Source organism: Hemitrygon akajei, chromosome 23 (genome assembly GCF_048418815.1).
Source record: "Hemitrygon akajei chromosome 23, sHemAka1.3, whole genome shotgun sequence".
NCBI lineage: Eukaryota > Metazoa > Chordata > Chondrichthyes > Myliobatiformes > Dasyatidae > Hemitrygon > Hemitrygon akajei.
The window spans coordinates 15,684,538-15,706,687 of NC_133146.1; the positions used below are offsets into that span (position 1 = coordinate 15,684,538).

Consider the following 22,150-nt stretch of genomic DNA (forward strand, 5'->3'; position numbering starts at 1 on the left):
GCAGTAGAGTGCAAAACATAAAAATTTACTACAAGTTGCAAAAAGAATGTATAAAAATTAAAAAAATAGCATATGCTGCTTCCCCATTGCCCATCCCCTGTTGGACCCTAAACCGATAGACTTGCTGGGCTATTTTTTAGGACAGTTAAGAGCCGTATTTAAGCCACACCAGGTAAGGATGCTAGATTTCCTCCCTTAACCTGAATCACATTCAGGTTCCTTATCACCAACATTTGTCAAGAAATATGACTTTGTGGCAGCAGTACAGTGTAAAGACATAAAACTTAAAAGTCACAAAACTAAATAAACAGAAATAACAAAGTAGTGTGAATGGGTTCATGGACCGTTCGGAAACCTGAGGGAAGAAGCTGATCCTAAAACAGTGAGTGTGCATCTTCAGGGTCCTGAAGAGAGGGCATGACCTGGATAATAAGGATCCGTGATGATGAATGCCACCTTCATGAGCTGTTTTGAAGATGTTCCCAGTGGTGGGAGGCTATTGCCCATGATGGAGCTGGCTGAGTTTACAACCTTCTGCAACCTCCTCACCAAGATGGTAATGCAACCAGTCACAATCCTCTCCATGGTACATCTGTAGAAATTCGTGAGTGTTTTTGGTGACATATCAAATCTCCTCAACTCCTAATGAAATATGGTCTCTGGTGTGCCTTCTTTGTGATTTCATAAATATAACCATATAACAATTACAGCACAGAAACAGGTCATCTCGGCCCTTCTAGTCCGTGCCGAACGCTTACTCTCACCTAGTCCCACTGACCTGCACTCAGCCCATAATCCTCCATTCCTATCCTGTCCATATACCTATCCAATTTTTTTAAAAATCAAACCTGCCTCTACCACTTCTACTGGAAGCTCGTTCAACACAAATATGTTGGGCCCAGGGTAGATCTTCTGAGATGTCAACACCCAGGAACTTGAAGCTGCTTCCCCTTTCAACTACTGATCCCTCAATGAAGACTGAGTCCTCATTAAATCTTTTGGTCTTACTGACGTTGAGTACAAGGTTGTTGTTGTGACACCAGCCAACCAGCCGATGTATCTCACTCCTCTTCGCCTCCTCATAACCATCTGAGCTTCTGTCAATCACAGTGGTGTCAGAGGTGTATTTATAGCTGTGGCTAGTCACACAGTCACGAGTGTCGAGAGAGTAGAGCAGTAGACTAAACACACATGTTTGAAGCGTGCCAGTGTTGATTGTCGGTGAGAAAGAGTGGCTTGAGTATCATTGGAGGATGGTGAATCAATTCTGTTTAATTACTTACTACTTAGTAGAACTCTGCTAATCCAGCACTCACGGGATCTTGGTTTTAATTCATTATTCTTTTAGAAGTTATGGTGCAAGGTTACATTCTCTTGAACCTAGTAAGTTGAAAGAGACTGCAGATGTTAACATTTCAAGTTGAAGTCCCTTTGCTCAGGTTCTGAAACATTAACTGTGTTTCACTTTCCGCAGATGCTGCCTGACATGCAGTGTGTTTGCAATGTTCTTTGCTTTTAGAGTTAATGTACCTTGTAATGTGCACAAGGTGTTTCTGATGTTATGCTGATGGTTTGCTCGAGGGTTAGACATTAGCATAACCATACTTCATCTGACAGCCTTTCACTGAAGATATGCAAGCCAATGCATTGCCTTTTAAAAGCCCGGCGTTAAAAATAAATTCTTTTCCAGCAATCGTTTTGGCAGAGGAGAAAAATGTCAACAAACTATTTTGATGACAGCTTCTGTTGGTCTCAATCAAACCGAGAAGGATCGCTCTCTTTCCCAGCCCACCTGATCCAAGAAAGCTGAAGGCAGCAGGGGTAATTTATGCTACAAGCTTGCAAATTGGAAGCAACCCTTCTGCAGTTTACAAAGGAACAGGAGCCCGCAGGCTGCATCTGGCCTCAGGATCACGTGTTGGGTATCCCCGAGGTATAGCACGGTTCAAATCAGAATGCAGTTTCCTTTCTACTAGCAATTTATTGTATCTAGAAAATCAGGCTCATTCTGTGTATGGAACAAGCTGCCACAGTGGCATTTTAATGGGGCCTTTGTCAAAAAGGCTGGGAATGTGAGTTGTCAGATACTAGAGGGTGTAGCTTTAAGGTGGTGAGGTGTAAGATTTGCATGGTAAGCTTTTTCACACAGTGAATGGTAGGTACCTGGATCACAGAGCCAGGAGAGGTGTAGAAGCAGATACAACAGCAATGTTAGACAGTCACATGAACAAGTAGGGAATGGAGGGGTACAGGCAGATGTACAGTTTAAATTAGCATCACAATCAGCACAGACACAGAGGGCTGAAGGGCCTGTTCCCATGCTGTGTTATTCTATGAATTCAATTGCTGTCCGACAGTTTGGGTTTAGTGCCACAAAGCTGGAAGTTGAGCAGTTGTAATCATTAATGTAACAGCAGCATAAGGTCGCAGATGGATAGAAAAGTTTTGGAGGGTTACAGGCAAATGGGATTAGCTTAAATGGAGCCCATTGGAATCACCTGAGTGGAATGACAGACCTTTGGTATGTACAGTACCTTTGGTTTGAGCAGTACAGGATAGTAAAATGCCCCTCAGCCCATAATGTTGTGCCGACCATTTAACCGACTCCAAAATCAATTTCTTACCTTCCACGTAGCCCTCCATGTTTTCCGTTATCCATGTGCTTATCTAAGAGTCTCTTAAATGTCTATATTGTGTCTGCCTCTGCCACCACTCTTGGCAACATATTCCATGCATCCACCACTCTCTGTGTGTGGGAAAAGAAAATTAAAAAGTAAACAAAAATATAAACTACCTCTGACATGCCCACTTATCTCTTTAAAATTATACCCCTCGTATTAACCATTGCTGCCCTGGGAAAAAGGTGATGGTTGTCCACTTGATGTATGTCTCTTATATATCTGTCAAGCCACCTCTCATTCTCCGAAACTATGTCACGTCCAATAGTCAACGCTTCAGTGTTTCGCTGTGAATGCAGGGAATTTGTGCTCTGTTCAGGATGTCACAGGAAGTAACCTGGGTTGTACTGGGCTCGCCCTGCTGAACTGATGTGAAAACAGAATGTTGACCTGTCCTGGGCAGTGAATGAAGTCCTAACCCCTCGGTGCAACAATTAACCTGGCAGCTTGCTGGCACCTTTCATAACGAGGTAATTTCAACAGAGATGAACGTCGAGGTAGGGTGCCCAGTAGTGTAGCAGTTAGCATAATGCATTACAACACCAGATGCCGCCGCTGTCTGTAATGGGTTTCTACATTCTCCTCATGACTGCTGGGGTTTCCTCCGAGTGCTCTGATTTCCTCCCACATTCCAAAGACATACGGCAGTAAGCTGTTGGCACTGAAAGCACGGCGATTCTTAAAGCGCATCCTCAGACTGTTGCAAACAACAAATTTCACAACATATTTCAATGCTTATGTGAGAAATAAAGTTAAATCTTTATCATCTGTAATCATTCTGAAGTGGCCAGTGGGCTTGACTGATGGCGGCACAGATGTTGTATAACTGTGCAGTGTGGCCTCTTGTTGCTTCCTACTGCGGCTTCTGTGATAACACCTGACAGGTATGTGCAGCTTTTAGTCAGTACCAGTTATTCTCTGACAGCACCAGAGGAGGGTGATGAATGAACTAGCAGCATGTGAAACAATTGCTGTGCTGCTGTATAATAGTTCCTTATCAGACTTGTAAGCACCCTTGGAAATCTGTGCTGACTGTGGTTAAACTGATAATCACCACAATTACCACCTCCAAGGTCACACAAAGCATTGCTTTTACTTTTTAAAAATGTAATTCTAATAGTTTTCTTCAGAGTGGTTCACTCCACTTTCTGAGTGGACCCTTCCACTGCAGTTCTCTTAGCCTCCTGTCTTGTACCAAAACCTATCCATTTATTATCTGCACAAATCCTAATTCATGCACTCATCATCCCTGTGTGCACTAACCTCAGACTCAGTTCTGTTATCACTGTCTTGTACGGTGTGAAATTTGTTGTCTTGCAGCAGAAATATAGTGGGACGACACAAAACTACATAAATTACAATTTTGTTTCTCGGTGGGCAGCGATTAGTGAGAGAGGTCGTTGGGTTTGGGATTTTTACTCAGTGGCAGTAATCCGCACAGGGCCAATGAAAGAAAAAGAGGTGTAAGCAGAGCGGCCATTGTTGGAGTGAGGCATTGTTAGATTGGTCTGGCTTTGGCTCAACAGGCTTGGGCAAGCGAAGATAGAGTATTTTAGTGAGCAAGTAAGTTTCTAGTTAGTTTTTTTTTCTGTTAGTACATAGCTAGTGTGCTGAGAATAAATCCGAAGGTAGTGGTATGTCCTTTGTGAGAGATGTGTGAATTCTGAGAAACCTCCAGTCTCCCTGGTAACTATACCTGCGCAAAGTGCATTGGACTGCAGCTCCCTAGAGACCGTGTTAAGGAACTGGAGCTGCAGCTTAGTGTCCTTCAGCTCATGTGGTAAAATGAGGTGACAGATAGGAGCTACAGGGAGGGGAGGTAGTGACCCTGAAATTTTAGGAGGCAGGTCCCTGGGTGACTGTCAGGAGAGGGAAATGGAATAGGTTGCAGTGCAGAATAGTCCTGTGGCCATTTCCCTCAATATGAAGTATAATGTTGACAGAGACAACCTACCGGGGTAAGTGGCAGTGACCAGGTCTCTGGCTCTGTGGCTCAGAAGGGAAGTGGGTGAGTAGGAGTGCAGTAGTGATAGGGGATTCCATAACTGGAGGAGCAGAAAGTACATTTTGTGGACCTGAAAGAGACACTCAGATGGTATATTGCCTCCCAGGTGGCAGGGTCAGGGGTGTGTCTGATCGGGTCCATGGTATTCTAAAGGGGGTTGAACAGCCGGAAGTCATGGTACATGTTGGTACCAATGACATAGGCAGGAAAAAGGAGGAGATCCTGAAGAGAGAATTTAGGGAGTTAGGCAGTAAGCTGAAAAGCAGGATCTCCAGGATAATCATCTCTGCCTGTGCTACGCATCTTGGAGAGTCTGAATCACCTGAATTGGAAGATGAAAGTGAGACTGAGGAATTAGTGCAGGGGGCAGGGGTTCCGATTTCTGGATCATTGGGATCTCTTTAGGGGAAATTACAACCTGTACAAAACAGATGTGTTACACCTGAACCCGAGGAGAACCAATATCCTTGTGGGCAGATTTGTGACAGCTGTTGGAAAAGGTTTAAACTTGTAGCTTGTAGTTGAGCTTACTAGAGGAACAACAGTTCTGGAATAGGTGTTATGTAATGACACAGATTTGATTACATATCAAATAGGAAGCTGAAGGTAAAGGAACCCTTAAGAGACAGTGTTCATAGTATTATATAATTCACCCTGCAGTTTGACAAAGAGAAGCTAAAATCGGATGTATCAGTGGAGAAAAGGGAATTAGAGGCATGAGAAAGGAGCTAGCCAAAGATGATTGGAAGGGGACACTAGCAGGGATGATGACAGAACAGTGAAGGTTGATGTTTGCGGGGGAAATTTGAATGGTGCAAGAAAGATGCATCCTAAAGATGAATAGGTATTCTAAAGGGAGGATGAGGCAACTGTGGCTGACAAGGGAGTCAAAACCAGCATAAAAGCAAAAGAGAGGCATATAATATAGCAAAAATTAGTGGAAAGGTAGAGAATTGGGAAGCTTTGAAAATCCAGCAGAAGGTATAAAGAGAGAAAACATGAAATATGAAGGTAAGCTAGCTAATAATATAAAAGAGGATACAAAATATTTTTTCATATATTCCTGAAGTTAAAAAGAGATGAGAGTGGATGTCAGACAGCTGAAAAATGACACTGGGGAGGTAGTAATGGGAGACAAAAAAAATGGTGGATGAACTGAATAATTATTTGCATCAGTCTTCACTGTGGAAGACACTAGCAGAATGCCAGAAATGTGAGAGGGTCACTGGGCAGAAGTGAGTGTCATTGCTATTACTAAGGAGGTGCTTAGGAAGCTGAGAAGTCTGAATGTAGATAAGTCACCTGAACCAGGTAGACTGCACACCAGGGTCCTGAAAGAGGTAGCTGAAGAAATTGAAAGCATTAGTAATGATCTTCCAAAAATCACTGGATACTGGAATGATTCTGGAGGACTGGAAAATTGCACATGTCACTTCACTCTTTAAGAAGTGAGGGAGGTAGAAGAAAGGAAATTACAGGTCAGTTAGCCTGATTTTAGCGGTTGGATAGATGGTGAGGTTAATTAAGGATGAGGTGCCAGGGTACTTGAAAGCACATGATAATAGGCCAAAGTCAGTATGGTTTTCTAAAGGGGAAATCTTGCTTAACAAACTTGTTTGAATTCTTTGAGTAGACAACAGGGAGGATTGACAAAGAAAAATGAGTAGATGTTGTTTATATGGATTTTCAGAAGGCCGTTGAATGGACAGAAGCAGGTGAAGAGTGGGAATTAAGGGGGCCTTCTCTGATTGGCTGCCAGTGAATAGTGTGCCGCAGGATTGCTTTTGGGATTACTTGTCAAGACCAAGGATCTCATTGTAGACTTCAGGAGAGGGAAACCAGAGGTCCGTGAGCCAGTAATCATTGGAAAATCAGAGGTGAAGAGGGTGAGTAACTTTAAAATCCTGGGTGTCAGTCTCTCAGAAGACCTGTCCTGGACCCATCATGTAAATGTAATTGCAAAGACAGCATGATTTCCTCAGGAGTCTGTGGAGACTCAACATGTCATCAAAAACCTTGGCAAACTTATATAGATGTGTGGTGGAAAGTGTGCAGACTGGCTACGTTTTGGCCTTGTATGGGAACACCAATGCCTCTGAGTGGAAAATCCTACAAAAGTTAGTGGATTCAGCCCAGTACATCACGGGTAAAGCCCTCCCAATAATTGAGCACATCTATATGAAACGTTGCCATAGAAAAGCAATATTCGTCATCAAAGCCCAGGACTTAGACTACCAAGTTCAAGAACAGTTACTACCTCTCAACCCAAAGGGGATAAAAGAGGGCCCATGAACAAAAGGGGATTACGGATTACTACACTTATTTTATTTCTAATGTTCCCACAACCAATGGTTTCACTTTAAGGGCTCTTTATCTTGTTATTTCATACTCATTATTTATTGCTACTTATTTGCATTTTTTTTTGTTCATTGATCCTGTTTGCAGTTATTGTTCTTTAGATTTGTTAAGTATGCCCACAGGAAAAACAATCTCGGGGTTGTATGTGGTGCCAATTATCTACTCTGATAATAAATTTTACTTTGAACTTCTATATTGTATGTCAATGATTTACATGGCTTATGGCCAAGTTTGCAGATGATAGGAAGATAGGTGAAGGGCAGGTAGAGTTGAGGAAGCATGGTGTCTGCGGAAGGACTTGGACAGATTGGGGAAAGAGGCAGATGGAATGCAATGTTCATGCACTTTGGTGGAAGCAATAAGGGCATGGATATTTTGTATATTGCACAAAAAAAATCAAAAAATGAGTTTTAGAGGAACTTGGGAGTCCTTGCACATGATTCCCTGAAGGTTAACTTGCAGGTTGAGTTAATTGTAGGAAGGCAAATGCAATGCTAACATTCATTTCAAGAGGACTAGAATACAAAAGCAAAGGTGTAATTGTGAGGCTTTATAGTGCATTGATCAGATTGGACTTGGAGTATTGTGAGCAGTTTTGGGCCCCTCATCTAAGAAAGGATATGTTGGCGTTGAAGAGAGTCGAGAGGATGTTCATGAGAATGATCCCAGGAATGAAAGGGTTAACATATGAGGAGCATTTGATAGATCTGGGCCTGTACTCACTGGAGTTTAGAAGAATGAGGGATCTCATTGAAACCTATCAAATATTGAAAGGTCTGGATAGAGTGGATGTGGAGGGGATGATACCTACAGTTGGGGAGTCTAGGACCAGAGGGTACAGCCTCAGACTTTGGAATATAGATGTGGAAAAAATTTTTTAGCCAGAGGGTGGTGAATCTGTGGAATTCATAACCACAGACGTCTGTGCAGGCCAAGTCATTGGGTATATTTAAGGCAGTGGTTGGTAAGTTCTTGATTAATCAGAGCATCAAAGTTTACAGGGCTAAGGCAGGGGAATAAGTTGAGAGGGATAATAAATCAGCCCTGATTGAATGGTGGAGCAGACTCGATGGGCCAAATGGCCTAATTCTGCTCATACGTCTTGTGGTTCAATAAATAAATAGTGCAAAAAAGAAGGAATAACAAAGTATTGTTCATGGACCTTTCTGAAATCTAATGGCAGTGAGGGTGGAGCTATTTGTAAAGGTTAAGATTGTTTAATGTTATTTTCAGTACACAAATGGAAAGGAGAATGCAATAATTGTTACACTGGGTTTGATGCAGCACAAAAAATTACTAAGCTAAAGAACACAATAATACAAAAAACATAATAAATATAAATACTTATGTACATTATTTATATGTTCGTAACCTGATGGTAGATACAAAAGTGTCTGTGCTGATAAAGGGTCTAGGCTCGAAACGTCGACTTGTTTACTTTTTCCATAGATGCTGTCTAGCCTTCTGAGTTCCTCCAGCATTTCGTTTGTGTTGTCTGTACATAAAGTGACTCTGACAAGAAATAATAAAGTAGTGGTGGTGGGGTTGTGAAGGGGTGAGTTGCTGGGTGGAGGTGCTGATCAGCTGTACTGTTAGGAGAAAGTAGTTTTTTTTTGAGTCTGGTGGTCCTGATGTAGATGCTACATAGCCTCTTTCCTGAGATGGGAGTAAGACGAGCAGTCCATAAGGCTTTGGGGTTCTAACATTTTCTCTCATTCATTCTTTAAGGGGATTTCTTGTTTCATAGATCTCTGAAGGGTAAGAATTTTGGGTTGTAAATTGTATAAATTTTCTGAAATTAAATGGAACCATTGAACAGCGTGGGTGGGATCCTTCATGTTGCCAGCCTTTTTCTGGCACCTTTCTGTATGCGTGGCCTTTCTGAAACATTGACTGTGGGTCTTCAGGCTCCGCTACTTCCCTGATGGTAGTAGTGAGAAGAGGGCATGCTCTGGGTGTGATGTTTCATGTTTTTACAGTAGTTTCAATAGTATATCACAGGTTACTAGTGTTGCTGAACGTCTTTGGAAAATGATATTGTTTCTGTTGCATTAAATGCATTGCATGCTAGACATTGCTGTCTGTGATGTTTATTTATTGAGATATAACATGGAATAGCCTCTTCCGGCCCTTCAAGCTGATTTACCCCTAGCCTAATCATGGGACAATTTACATGAGCAATTAACTTGCCAGCCAGAGGAAACAAGAGCACCTGGAGGAAACCCATGCGGTTAGGAGATTGTACTCTGTTGTTAACCATGCGTAGCTGATAAGAGCTGCAGTAATTGAACAGCAGGGTTCCCCTTACTGATCGTAGTATTACAAGCTGTGGCCCTACCCTGTGCAGTGAGTGCTAACCCGAGGGAAAGATGACAAAGGACTCAATAGACCACTAATTCATAGACATCAGTTTGAATCTCACCACAGCAACAGAGAATTTAAATTTTTAAGTAATCTAATAAATCTGGAATGAACCAAAAAGTTTCTGTAAAAATACTTACTGGGCTGTTACTGCCAAGCTTGTTGTAAAAACACATCTGGTTCATGGATGTCCTTCAGAGAAACAGTTGTCAATTCTTGCTTAGTTTAGTGTGTATGTGATTTCAGACCAGGGGTTCCCAACCTGGGGTGCATGGGATCCCTTACTGAATGATAGTGGTTCATGGCATAAAAAAGTTTGGGAACCCCTGTTCTAGACTCACTGATATGTTTATCAGTCTCCTTAGCTCAGGGGTAGCAGGAGATGAATTGATCATTGGTTTGTTATTGACACTAACGTGGATGGGAGATGAAGGCCCACCACAGTACGAGCCTCCACTCTGTGCTCAAAGGCCAATGACTAGGAGTCTGTGTGAGCGAGAGGCACGAGATCCAGGCAGTCAACGGCCTAGAGCTTGAGCCTGGAGGTCCGGGTCTGTCATCGGCTAGATCAGGCGTTGATATCAAAGATCAGAGCCCAGAAGTTGATCGGTAGTCTGGAACTTGAAGCCCAATGTCCGAAGCCTTGAGACTGAAGGCTGGAGACCTGTCCTGGAGTTGGAGAAGTGTTTGTGTGTGTGAGGGATGAAAGAGACTTGTTCTGTAGTTTTTATTTTGTTGCCTCTTGTGTGTTGTTCTGCCGACCATTGTGGGCATACTGCATCGCCAGAGTGAGTGCCGACACTTAGGACATTCCCACAGCACCTCTCTAGGTTGTATCGGTTGTTTATGCAAACTGTATGCTTGTATGTACAAATGCTAAGTAAATCTGATATTGAATGAACTGACATGGTGAGAAAGGCTTTTGTTTGCATATCATCGAGACAGATAATTCCACACAGAACTGCGTTCAGATATTGAAAAGGGAAAAGCAAATGCAGAATATGGTGCAATGCAGGTAAACAATAAGGTGCAAAGGCCACAACGAGATCGATTGGGAAATTAAGAATTCATCCTGTAGTGTACAAGAGGTCTTCAGGTTTCTCATAACAGCAAGACAGAAGTAGTCCTTGAACCTGGTGGTACATGTTCTCAAGCTTTACTGTCACCTGCCTGATGGGAGGGGGTAGAAGAGAGAATGACCAGAGTGGGAGAGATCCTTCATTATGTTGGCTGATTTCCTGAGTCAGCAGGAAGCATAGATGGAGCTCGTGGAGGAGAGGCTGGTTTTCATGATGGACTGCCAGTGTTGATATCTCTCTGCAGTTCCCGATGGTCTTGAGCAGGGTGGTTGCCTTGCCAAGCTCTGATGCACCTAGATAGGATGCCTTCAATGGTGCATCTGTTCAAAAATAAATGAGGCTATATATTAATAAGTAAATATAAATAATATTTTCTCTTGAGTAAATGAGGATGAGAGATGTACAGGATTATAAGAGATATAGCCAGAAACTTTTTCTCCAGGGAAGAAATGGATAATACAAGGGGGCATAATTTTGAGGTGAATAGAGGAAAGTATAGGGGAGATCAGCACAACATCATGGGACGAGGGGTCTGAACTATGCTGTAGTGTTCGATGTGACCAGTTCCATGACTGGCTGAGAGTTAAATTTGTGGCCTCAGTCAGGAGACTGGAGCGATGTGACTGTGTCTAGTTATAAGGCACTTTCCCGGGCCTTTAGCTGTCTAATGGATGCTTTTGTTGCTCGGAGACTATGTTATTGCTTATAGATACTGTTCAATTCAAAAACCTTGACGCTACAAATCTGCAACTGCTTGCAACGTCCACATTTAATGCATTTTAATCCACTGTGTCTTTGTGTTTCCTTGGTTTTGGTTTCTTGTTATTGTCGCATATATGAGATAAAGTGAAAACCTTCTCTTGCACACACTTCAAACAGATAATTTCCATTCTAGAACATCTGAGATGTCCTCTTTATCAAAGAACGAGGTTTCCCTTCCATCATCAATGACACTGCCCTCACCAGTGTCTCCTCCATTTCCCAAACATCTGTCCTCACCCCATCCTCCTCCTATCATGAGAGGGGTATGTTTCCCTTTGCCCTTACCTACCACCCCACAAAAGTGCATTGCAGGTAAACAATAAGGTGCAAGATCACAATGCAGTAGATTGTGAGGTCAACAGTCCATCTTATTGCACAAGGGAACAACTCAGTGGTCTTTTACATCACTGATATGAAGATGTCTCGTTTGAATGTAGATCTTAGAACATAGAATATTATAGCACAGTTCATGCCCCTAGGTCCATGATGTTGTGCCAACCATTTAACCTACTCTTAAGATCAATCTAACCCTTACCTCTTACGTAGCCCTCCATTTAAAAGGCATGGTTTGCAAGCACCTATAGTTTAGCAGCACTAAGAATCCCCTTCAAATGAGCAGCCTTGCCATCCAGACCCGTTTGATTCCATTTGCAATAACATTGATCCCCCTCTCCCTGGCTTGTTCCTACTTTCTCTTCCCTGGAAGCTCCAGGCTTGTCAGAAAACATTCTCAGGTCATTGCATCTCCTGGATTGTTTCTGTCGGAAGGGTGGATGACAAGCTTCGTGCATTAGGGTTAGGGGTTAAAGCAGTTTGTCTTGAAGATGGTGGCAGTAATTGGATGACAGTAACTCTGATGGCAGGAAGATGGGGTGAGGACAGATGTGTGGGAAATAGAGGGGATGCTGATGAGGGCAGTATCAGTGGTGAAAGGGAAATGCCATTTTTTGACAGAGGGCATCTCAGATGTTCTCGAAAGTATGAATTGATCTGTTTGAAATGTATACAAGTTTTTCGCTTTATCTCTGTACATGTGATAATAATAAACCAAACCAAATGCAAAGAAATAATAGATTACAATATATTAAATGTGGAAATAAATAGGGAAATCTTCCATTTAACAATCTCTGCTGTTTGACTTATGTCACAGATGTTAACACAGGACCAGTTATTCTTCTTCTCAAACGCCTCTCTTGCATTCTTGCTGAGGCATTCATCAATTTATCTTGAACAATTTGAGTGTGTAGCGAGGAATTACAGAATACTGCATGTACTGATTTACCCAGAAATACTTTCATCATCTTTTTCCTTTCAAAAACCCAGTACTTTCTGCTCCTGATTAAGGATAAAGGCCATGGTAGCCTGTTATCTGTGTTCCTTTGAATAAATGTTTGTTTCTTATTTTGCTTTGAACGTTAATCCAGATTCTCTGTGTATGTGTGTGGGGACCATGATAGGGCAATGGACTATCTCACACCTGTCTCTCTCTGGGCTTATTGCCCAGCAGATAGGCCTGGGGTTTCTGCCAGGCATTCCTTATCAAACCAGGTTTCAGCCGATGATAGTCATGATTCTAACCTTTTGTCTACATTTTACGCAATATAATTTTCACTCAGCAAGCAGCTGGCCTGAGCAGTCTATAACGTGTGTGGTAACTTCATAAGACATGGGAGCAGAATTAGGCCATTCACCCCTTTGAGTTTTCAGAGGCTGATGTGGAAGTTTAGAAATTTTCTATAAGGACACCAAGAAAATTACTGACTTTGAGGGGCTGCATCATTACTGACTTGAGTCTGAATTAATAGAATACCTTAAGACAAAGAAACAAGTAAACTTATTTATTTATTAATGTGCAGCAGAGAATAGGCCCCTCTAATTGTGTCACCCAGCAATCCCCCGATTTAATCCTAGCCTAATCATCAGACAATTTACAATGAACAATTGGCCTACCGACCAGTATGTCTTTGAACTGCGGGAGGAAACCAGAGCACCCAGAGGAAACTCACACAGCCATGGGAAAACATACAAATTCCTTACAGGCAGCGGCCGGAATTGAAACTGGATTGCTGGTACTGTAAAGTGTTGTGCTAACCACTATGCTACCGTGCTGTCTCAAATTAAAGAAGGCTTCTGGTTGACTAAAGAGTTGTAGAATTTCAGGAGCCCCAAAATAACACATTGTAAGATCCTTGAGCAAAAACCTAGCTGCTAGAGGAACTCTTTGGTCAGGCAGAATCTGTGGAAGGAAATGGAGAGCCAACACTTCAGCTCAAGACCCTTTTGTCTTGGTACTGAAGGTCATATCAAGGTGTGCTGTTTCTCTGTGGGTTTTGGGAGGATTACTGCACCTGATGACGATAGGCAGGCATTTTGGGCAGGTTGACAGAAAAGATCATTTTAAATGGATATTTCTGAAAAATTTATTTCAGAAAAGGAAATATGCAGATTGCTGTTTATTGTATATTGTCACAACGTAACGATTACAGATGAACTTTATGTGTCACTTGTACATCGGAACATTGGAACATACAGTGAAATATGTTGATGGCATCAGCAACCAACACAGACTAAGGATGTGCTGGGGGCAGTTTACAAGTGTCGCCATGCTTCTAGCATCACCATTTCGGGTCAAGACCCATCTTGGTGCTGGCTTGAAATGTTGTCCTGTTTATTTATTTCCATAGATGCTCCCTGGTTTGCTGAGTTCTTCCAGCATTTAGTGTGTGTTGCTTTGGATCTCCAGCATCTGCAGATTTGTTTGTGTTGGTGATAGACCATCTCCATCCAAAATGGAGAATCCCTCAGCATGTAACTATGCCACAGGAAGAAATATTTTCTCCTTGAAATACCTTCTGAATCTTGAAATTGAGTTTCATTTCTTATTCTTCTAAACTCCCAAGGAGATGGGCCCAGTTAACCTCTCCTCATGGAACAACTCTATAATTACTATAATCTGTCTCTTGAACACAAGAGATTCTGCAGATGCCAGAAATCCAGAGCAACAAAAAGTAAAATGCTGGAGGAACTCAGCAGGTCAGGCAGCATCAACGGAGAGGAATAGTTTTAGGCCAAGTCCCTTCATCAGGACTGGAAAGGAAGGAAGCAGAAGCCAGAATAAGAAGGTGGGGAAAGGGAGTACAAGCTGGCAGGTGATAGGTGTGACTAGGGGAGGGGGAAATGAAGTGAGAAGCTGGGAGGTGATAAGTGGAAAAGGTAAAGGGCTGAAAAAGAAGGAATTGGATCAGAGAGGAGGCTGGACCATGGGAGAAAAGTGAGGAGAAACAAAGGGATACGAAAGGAGCCAGAATGGGGAAATGAAAAATAGAAGGGAAAGAGGGGTGATATTACCAGATGCTAGAGAAATCGTTGTTCATACTATTAGGCTGGATGCTACCCAGACAGAATATGTGGTGTTGCTGCTTCACTGTTGCAGTAGAGGTAATAGACCAACATGCCAAAATGGGAATGGGACTTAAAATGAGTGGCCACCAGGAAATCCCACGTATTGTGACTGACTTAGTGAAGGTGCTGCAATCTACATTTGGTCTTACCGATGCAGAGAAGGCTGTACTGAGAACTAAGTATAGATGACTCTGACAGACTTGTAAGTGAAGTGTTGCCTCACCTGGAAGGACTTCTTGTGGCCCTGACTGGAAGTGAGGGAGAAGGTAAAGGCATGGGTGAAGCACTTGTTCTATTTGCAGGGAAAAGTGCTGGGGGAGGGGCATTCAGCAGGGAGAGACAAATGAACAAGGGGATCATGAAGAGAGCAATTCCTGTGTAAAGTAGAGAGTGAGGAGAGGGGTGTGGAAGGAAAGATGCATTTAGTGGTAGGATCCCATTGAAGATGGCAGAAGTTGCAGAGAATGATGTACTGGATATGGAGGCTCGTGGGGTGGTAGGTAAGGGCAAAGGAAACTCTACTGTCCAGTGAAAGCATTAAATCAGAGTCATACAGTACAGGCACAGGCAACTGGCCCACCATGTCCATCCACACCACTAAGTAACCATGTATACCAATCCTTATTGTCAGCACTTGTTCCATAACCTTCTGTGCTTTGCTGATTCAAGTGCTCATAATTGTTGTGAAGATATCTGCCTTCACCGTTCTCTCATTCAGTATACTCTGCCTCTCAGAAACACTGGGTAGAAATTTTACCTTTCAAGATCTAGGAACAGAATTAGGTAATTTGGGTCTGTTTCGCCATTCAATCTCAAATGTTTTTTTTTCCAACCCTGTTGGCCTGTCTTCTCCCTTAACTCACTCACCCCTACCAATCAAGAACCCATCCATCTCAGATCGATGTGAAAGATGCTTGAAAGACCTCCTGGTCTTCAACTGATATCTCCAGGACCAATTAAATTAGCAGTTTTCTCTTGTTAGTAAGCTCTTGCCTTGTGTAATCTGGTGACCATCCTTCTCCCATGTTGCTGCTGGAAGCCACACTCCAGATGAAATGTGAAGTTCTGTGGAGTGCATTTCTTCCTCTGTTAGTTATCAGCCTGTGGATGCTCCAGAGTACCTATTAAAAGAATCGATGAGAAGTCTGCTTTGTTTTTTTCGGAAAATGCTAAATTAATGGTGCCCCATTACAGGAAGGTTGTGGAGACTTTGGAATGGTGCAGAAGTAGTTCACCAGGATACAGGCTGAATTAGCGTGAGCTATAAGGAGAGGTTGGTCGGACGAGTTCTTTTCTCAGGAGTGATAGGGGCTGAGGGGAGACCTGATAGTAAATTATAAAGCAGTAAGAGGCATAGATACGATTGCATAAAGGCTTAGCTTTATTTGTCACATGTGCATCAAAACGTGCAGTGGAATGTGGTGTTTTCACCCCAATGACCCACACATTCTGAGGATGTGCTGGAGTCAGCCCACAAACGTCACCACGTTTCCGGTGTCAACATAGCATGTCCACAACTTTCTAACTCTAACTCATACATCTTTGGAATGTGGGAGGAAACCTGGAAGAAACCACGTGGTCATAAGAAGAATGTACTAACTCCTTACCGGCAGCCCGTGGAATTGATCACCGATCTTATAGCTGGCACTTAAAGCATTATATTAGCTGCTCCACTACCAAAATAAACGGTCTGAATCTTTTTTCCCCCGGGGAGAAATATCAAGTATTACAGAACATGTTTGTGAAGATTTGGCATGACATCTAAAACTTTGACAAACTTCTGTAGATGTGTAGTGGAGAGTATATTGACTGGCTGTATCACAGTCTGATATGGAAATACCAAAGCCTTTGAATAGAAAATCCTATAAAAGGTCATGGATATGGCTGTCCATCATGAGAAAAGACCTCCCCACCTTTGAGCATGTCTACATGAAACGCTGTCGTGGGAAAGCTGCATGCTTCATCAGGAACCTCCACCACCTAGATCTTGCTTTGTTCTCACAGCTGCCGTCAGGAAGAAGGTACGAGAGCCTCAGTACTCACACCACCAGGTTCAGGAACAATTATTACCCCCCAACCATCAGGCTGTTGAACCAAAGGGGATAACTTCACTCAACTTCACTTGCCCCATCATTGAAATGTTCTTACAACCAATGAACACACTTTCAAGGGCTCTTTATCTCATGTTTTTAACATCTATTGGGTATTTATTATTATTTATTTATTTTTGTATTTGCACTGTTCATTGTCTTTTAGAATACTTGGTGTGGTCTTTCATTGATTCTGTTGTGGTTATTATTCTATGGATTTATTGAGTGTGCCCTCAAGAGAGTGAATCCCAGGGTTGTATATGGCGACATATATGTACTTTGATAATACATTTGTACAATGGACTGTGTATGTTAATCAAGATGGCTTCTTTGTTTTGTTAAGAGTAGGAATGCTTCTTTGTATGATGAATGCTTTCTCTCAACTGCGTTTAGCTTTAGACTTGCTGATATCGGGATTGCATTCATTTGTTGACCAACGGGGAATGTTATTTTGTCTTGTGGGTCTGGGAGCGGGGGTTTTGCGGTCTTTTCAGGGGAGGCGGGAAGGAGATGCCGAGGAAGGTGGACGTGCGCTGCACTGCTCGGTCGACCACCCGGGTGGTCCCAGGTGCGAGGACGTGGAGGTCGGAGGAAAATGATGAGGGGTCGAATGGTTCGATGGTTGAGCTCCAATGATGTGTACTAAACTGACTGAACTTTGATAAGTTGGCGCCTTTTACTTTATTTTCTTTTCCTTCATATATATTGTATTGCATAGTACTCTTTTAGTTTTAGTAAAATCTTTGAAGTGTATTCCATAACGGTATCTGGTGTGAGTTTGATATGGTGTGTGTGTGCGCGGCATAAACTTGATTCCCACAGCACCTACGTGTACGGGAAGTGGGGTTGGTGAGTGGCTGGATCTCCTTTTCCCCTAGACATATACCAGCCTGTTGGGTAGGTGTTATACATTTATTTTGAAGATTGTGCATTTAAGGTGGGGGGGGGGGTGATTTAAGCTCTCTCTCTCTCACACACACACACACACACACACACACACACACACACACACACACACACACACATGAAACAGGCTGTTAGGAATGCTGGTGGAAGCAGATACAATAGTAATGCTGAAGAGGCTGCTAGATAGAGAAAACAGAAACAAATGGATCCAGTACAGACAGAAAGGATTTAGTTTAATTCAGCATTGTGTTTGGTAGACGTGGTGGGTCAAAGGACCGTTCCCTATGTTCTACTGTTCTGTGCTCTAAACTGTTTTAATACCAATCTTATCTAAACTGATTACATTGCAAATCAGAAATAAAAACAGATCTTTTAGCCTTTAAGGAAATTGATAAAATGTTCCACATTTAATCTGAGCTAAACTTTTTCACAGAAGCCCACTTTTCCACATATGCTGTAAACTCAGTTAAGTCACAGAACATAGCGCAGTACAGGCCCATGATATTGTGCCAAGCTTTTAATCTACTCTCAGAGCAATCTAATACTTCCTTCCCACATAGACCTCCATATTTCATTCATCCATATATCTATCTGAAAGGTTGTTAAATGCCACTAATATATCTGTCTGAACCACCACCCCGGACAAGTATTTCATGTACTTATCATTCTCTATGTTTTTAAAAAAAAATAACCCTTACCTCTGACATCCCCCCCCTCCCATACTTCCCTCCAGTCAACTTAAAATTATGCCCCCTCTTATTAGCCATTTCCACCCTAGAATAAAAGTTTCTAGCTTTCCATTCAATCTATGTCTGTTATCATCTTAACCACCTTTACTAAGTCACCTCTAATCCTTCTTCGCTCCAAAGAGAAAAGATCTAGGTCGCTCAACCTAATGTCATAAGACATGCTCTCTAATCCAGGCGGATCATGGTAAATTGCCTCTGCATCCTTTCTAAAGCTTCCATATCCTTCCTAAAATGGGGCCACCAGATTTGAGCACAATCTTGCCAGTGGGGTCTCACCAGGGTTTTATAGAGCTGTAGCATTACCTCGCAGCTCTCGAACTCGATCTCCTGATTAATGAAGGCTATTGATCTTCTAACCACCCTATCAGCTTGCGCGGCAATTTTGGGAGATCTTTGGGCATGGATCCCCCACGATCCCTCTGTTCCTCCACACTGCTAAGAATTCTGGATTAACCCTGTACTCTTGTCTTCAAATTCAATCTACCAAAGTGTTACACTTCACACTTTTCTGGATTGAACTCCACTTCCACAGTTCAGAGATCTGTATGAGCTACTCTTGTATTGGGAAGTTACTCCTTTGCAATGTAAAGAGAAGAGCTATTCATCATTTGAGAAATCAGCTCACTCAGTATTGCTGATACAATGGGTAACTACGCTTTCATCAACTTGCATGCAGTCTCCTGTAATGTTAAGCTTGAAAGACCTGAACACTGAAATTCCATCTTTACAACCTCCTCCCTTACTCCACCACTAAAAGCATTCTCAGAGCTAACAGAGCACAGAAAAAGCCTCTTCCGCCCAACTACTCCATACTAACTATGGTGCCCACCAAGCTAGCGCCATTTGCCCTATATCCCTCTAAACTCCTATTATCCCGATGTACTTTGAGAGTTGTCAACCATTTCCTCTGGCAGCTCATTCCATATACCCACCACTATTTGTGTGAAGGAGTTGCCCCTTGGGTCCCTTTTAAATCTCTCACCTCTCACCCTTTCCCTTGGTAAGAGTCCGATCAATGCTCCTCATGTTTTATACACTAAGTTAAGCTCACTACTTAATCTCCTATACTCCAATGAATCAAGTCCTAGACTGCCCAACCTCTCAAGTAAGAAGCTGGAAGGGGATAGGTGGAAAAGGTAAATGGCTGAAGAAGAAGGAATCTAATAGGCGAGGACTGTGGACCATGGAAGAAAGGGAAGGAGGAGATGAAGCAGAGGAGGGATGATGAGTAGGTGAAGAGAAGAGAAGAGAAGGGATGAGAGTGGAACCAGAATGGGGAATTGACAAAGAGACAAGAATGGGATGGAAGTTAGAGAAATCAATGTTAATACCATCAGATTGGAAGGTACCAGGTTTTGCTAGTTCTATTTGAGTTCAGCCTCATTGTGGTAGTAGAGTAGGCCTGGACAGACATCAAATTTTGAATGGGAATTCAATTTGAAAAGGGTCGCCACTGAGAGATCTTGCCTTTTATGGCCGTCAGAGCAATGGTTTACGATAAAGTGGTCCCTCCAAACTCCCAATCTGTATCGGGTTGCACTGATGTAGACAGTAGGTGACCCCAGCAGACTCATAAGTGAAGTGTCGCCTCATGTGGAGGGTCTCAATAGATGCTGCCTGATTTGTTGAGTTCCTTCACATTTTGTGTGTGTTACTTAAGTCTTCTATGCACTTTTTCTAGGCATCTTCTGATGGTGATTTATATTGATATAGTGATAATATTCTCTTACAAATGTTGATTGCTAATATGCGTCTGAATCATGGTGGGTCTTTTTAACCACGCTAATAATGTCAAGTAAATCCAAATTGCTTTGTTTGATCTGAGCACTCCCGAGCCAAGTACGTCAGCAGGATCAGCTTCAGTGGAAGTTGAAGTGTATGTGCTCAGTAGGAGTGAACCGTAAGAATACCTGCCCCAATTCTAAAAAGTGAAGCAATAGTAAATAGTGCCCAATTAACACAGTGTCTTGCTTGAGAGATTTACTGGAAGAGGAGGTAACATAATGCAATAGATTGTTCATAGTCAGTGGAAGTAAGGAATTTGATGCATCAGTTGGTATGTTTATTCACTTTTCAAAGACTCTGGTTAAAGTTTTCTGGAAAGTATGCTTCTTTTCCAGCATTGGGCTTTAGTGTGTTCTTAGCACAAGTGGAAGATCTCCAAGTCAATGCTATAAAACTTCATAATTCTAGAAACTCCTTTGGATACTTTCTACAGCTGTCCCATCTTTGGCCCTTTGCATCTTTTGGTTAAAAACACAGCCAGTCATTTAAGCACACTCAAAATGTTAGAGGAATTCAGAAAGTCAGGCAGCATCTACGGAGAGGAATAAACAGATGAAGTTTCGAGCCGAGACCTTTCAGCAGGACTGGAAAGGAAGGGGGCTGAAGCCAGAATGAGGAGGTGGTGGAAGGGGAAGGAGTACAAGTTGGAGGTGATAGGTGATAACAGGTGAGGGAGAAGGAGTGGGTGGGAGAGAGTGGATGATATGAGAAGCTTAGAGGGGATAGGTGGGAAAGGTAAAAGGACGAAGAAGAAGGAACTGGATAGGAGAGGACAGCGGACCATGGAAGAATAGGAAAGTGGAAGAGAACCAGAGGGAGCTTTTCCATTCCTGATGAAGAGCCTCAGTTTGAAAGGTCTACTGTGTATTCCCCTCCACAGATAATGCCTGACCTACTGAATTTCTTAAGCATTTTGTGTGTGTTGTTCAGCATTTCTAGCATCTACAGAATCTCTTGTGTTTTAATTTCTGGTGAGAGTTTAAAAAAGAGATTGGCTCTATTTGTCACTTGTTCATCAAAATATGCAGTGAAATGCATTGTTTGCTTCAACAACCAGCACAATCTGAAGACATGCTGGGAGATGCCTGCAAGTGTTCCTATGCTTCTTGTGCACAACTTGCTCATAATTTACTAACCCGAACATATACGTCTTTGGAATGTGGGAGGAAACTGGACCCATGTGAAACACAGTGGGAATGTACAAACTCCTTACCAACAGTGGCGGGAATTTAACCCCAATTACTGGCCTTGTAAAGCATTATGTTAACCATTACACTATTGTGTAACCCCCCCCCCCCCCACAGTACTCTGCCACCCTGAGTTGATGTTTCTGTTACTGACAAGGAATAGCTGAGTTATAATCCATGATAAGCATCCCACCGCTGACACCTGAAAGGGGCAAATTGCCCCTCTCCCTGGACCTTGGGTGATCAATTTAGGTATTTTTACAAAGGATGTACATAGCAGAAAGGTTCCAGAGGAGGTTCTGGGAATGAAAGGGTTAACATAAGAGGAGCATTTGATGGCTCTGGCCCTGTACATGTTAGAGTTTAGAAGAATGAGGCAGGATCTTATTGAAGCCTTTCGAATATTGAAAGACCTGGACTGAGTGGGTGTGGAGAGGATGTTTCCTATAGTAGGGGAGTTTAGGACCAGAGGGCACAGCCTCAGAACAGAAGGATGTCCCTTTAGAAGAGAGATGAGGAATTTCTTTAGCAAGAGGGTGGTGAGTCTGCAGAATTCATTGTCACAGATGGTTGTGGAGATGAAGTCATTGGGTATATTTAAAGTGGAGGTTGATTGGTTCTTGATTAGTAAGGGGGGGGTCAAAGGATACAGGGAGAAGGCAGGAGAATGGGGTTGAGTGGGATACTAAATCAGCCATGATGGAATGGTGGAGCAGACTCAAAGAGCCGAATGGCCTAATTCTTTTCCTGTGGCTTGTGTTATTATGGTGCTGATAATGCCAGTAATT

General features: G+C 42.6%; 1 protein-coding gene across 2 annotated transcripts in view; it reads left to right on the plus strand.

The window, feature by feature from the left end:
* zfyve27 (zinc finger, FYVE domain containing 27) overlaps window positions 1–22,150 on the plus strand; it is a 208,579-nt gene that overhangs the window by 121,617 nt on the left and 64,812 nt on the right. The gene's annotated exons all lie outside the window — the stretch shown is intronic.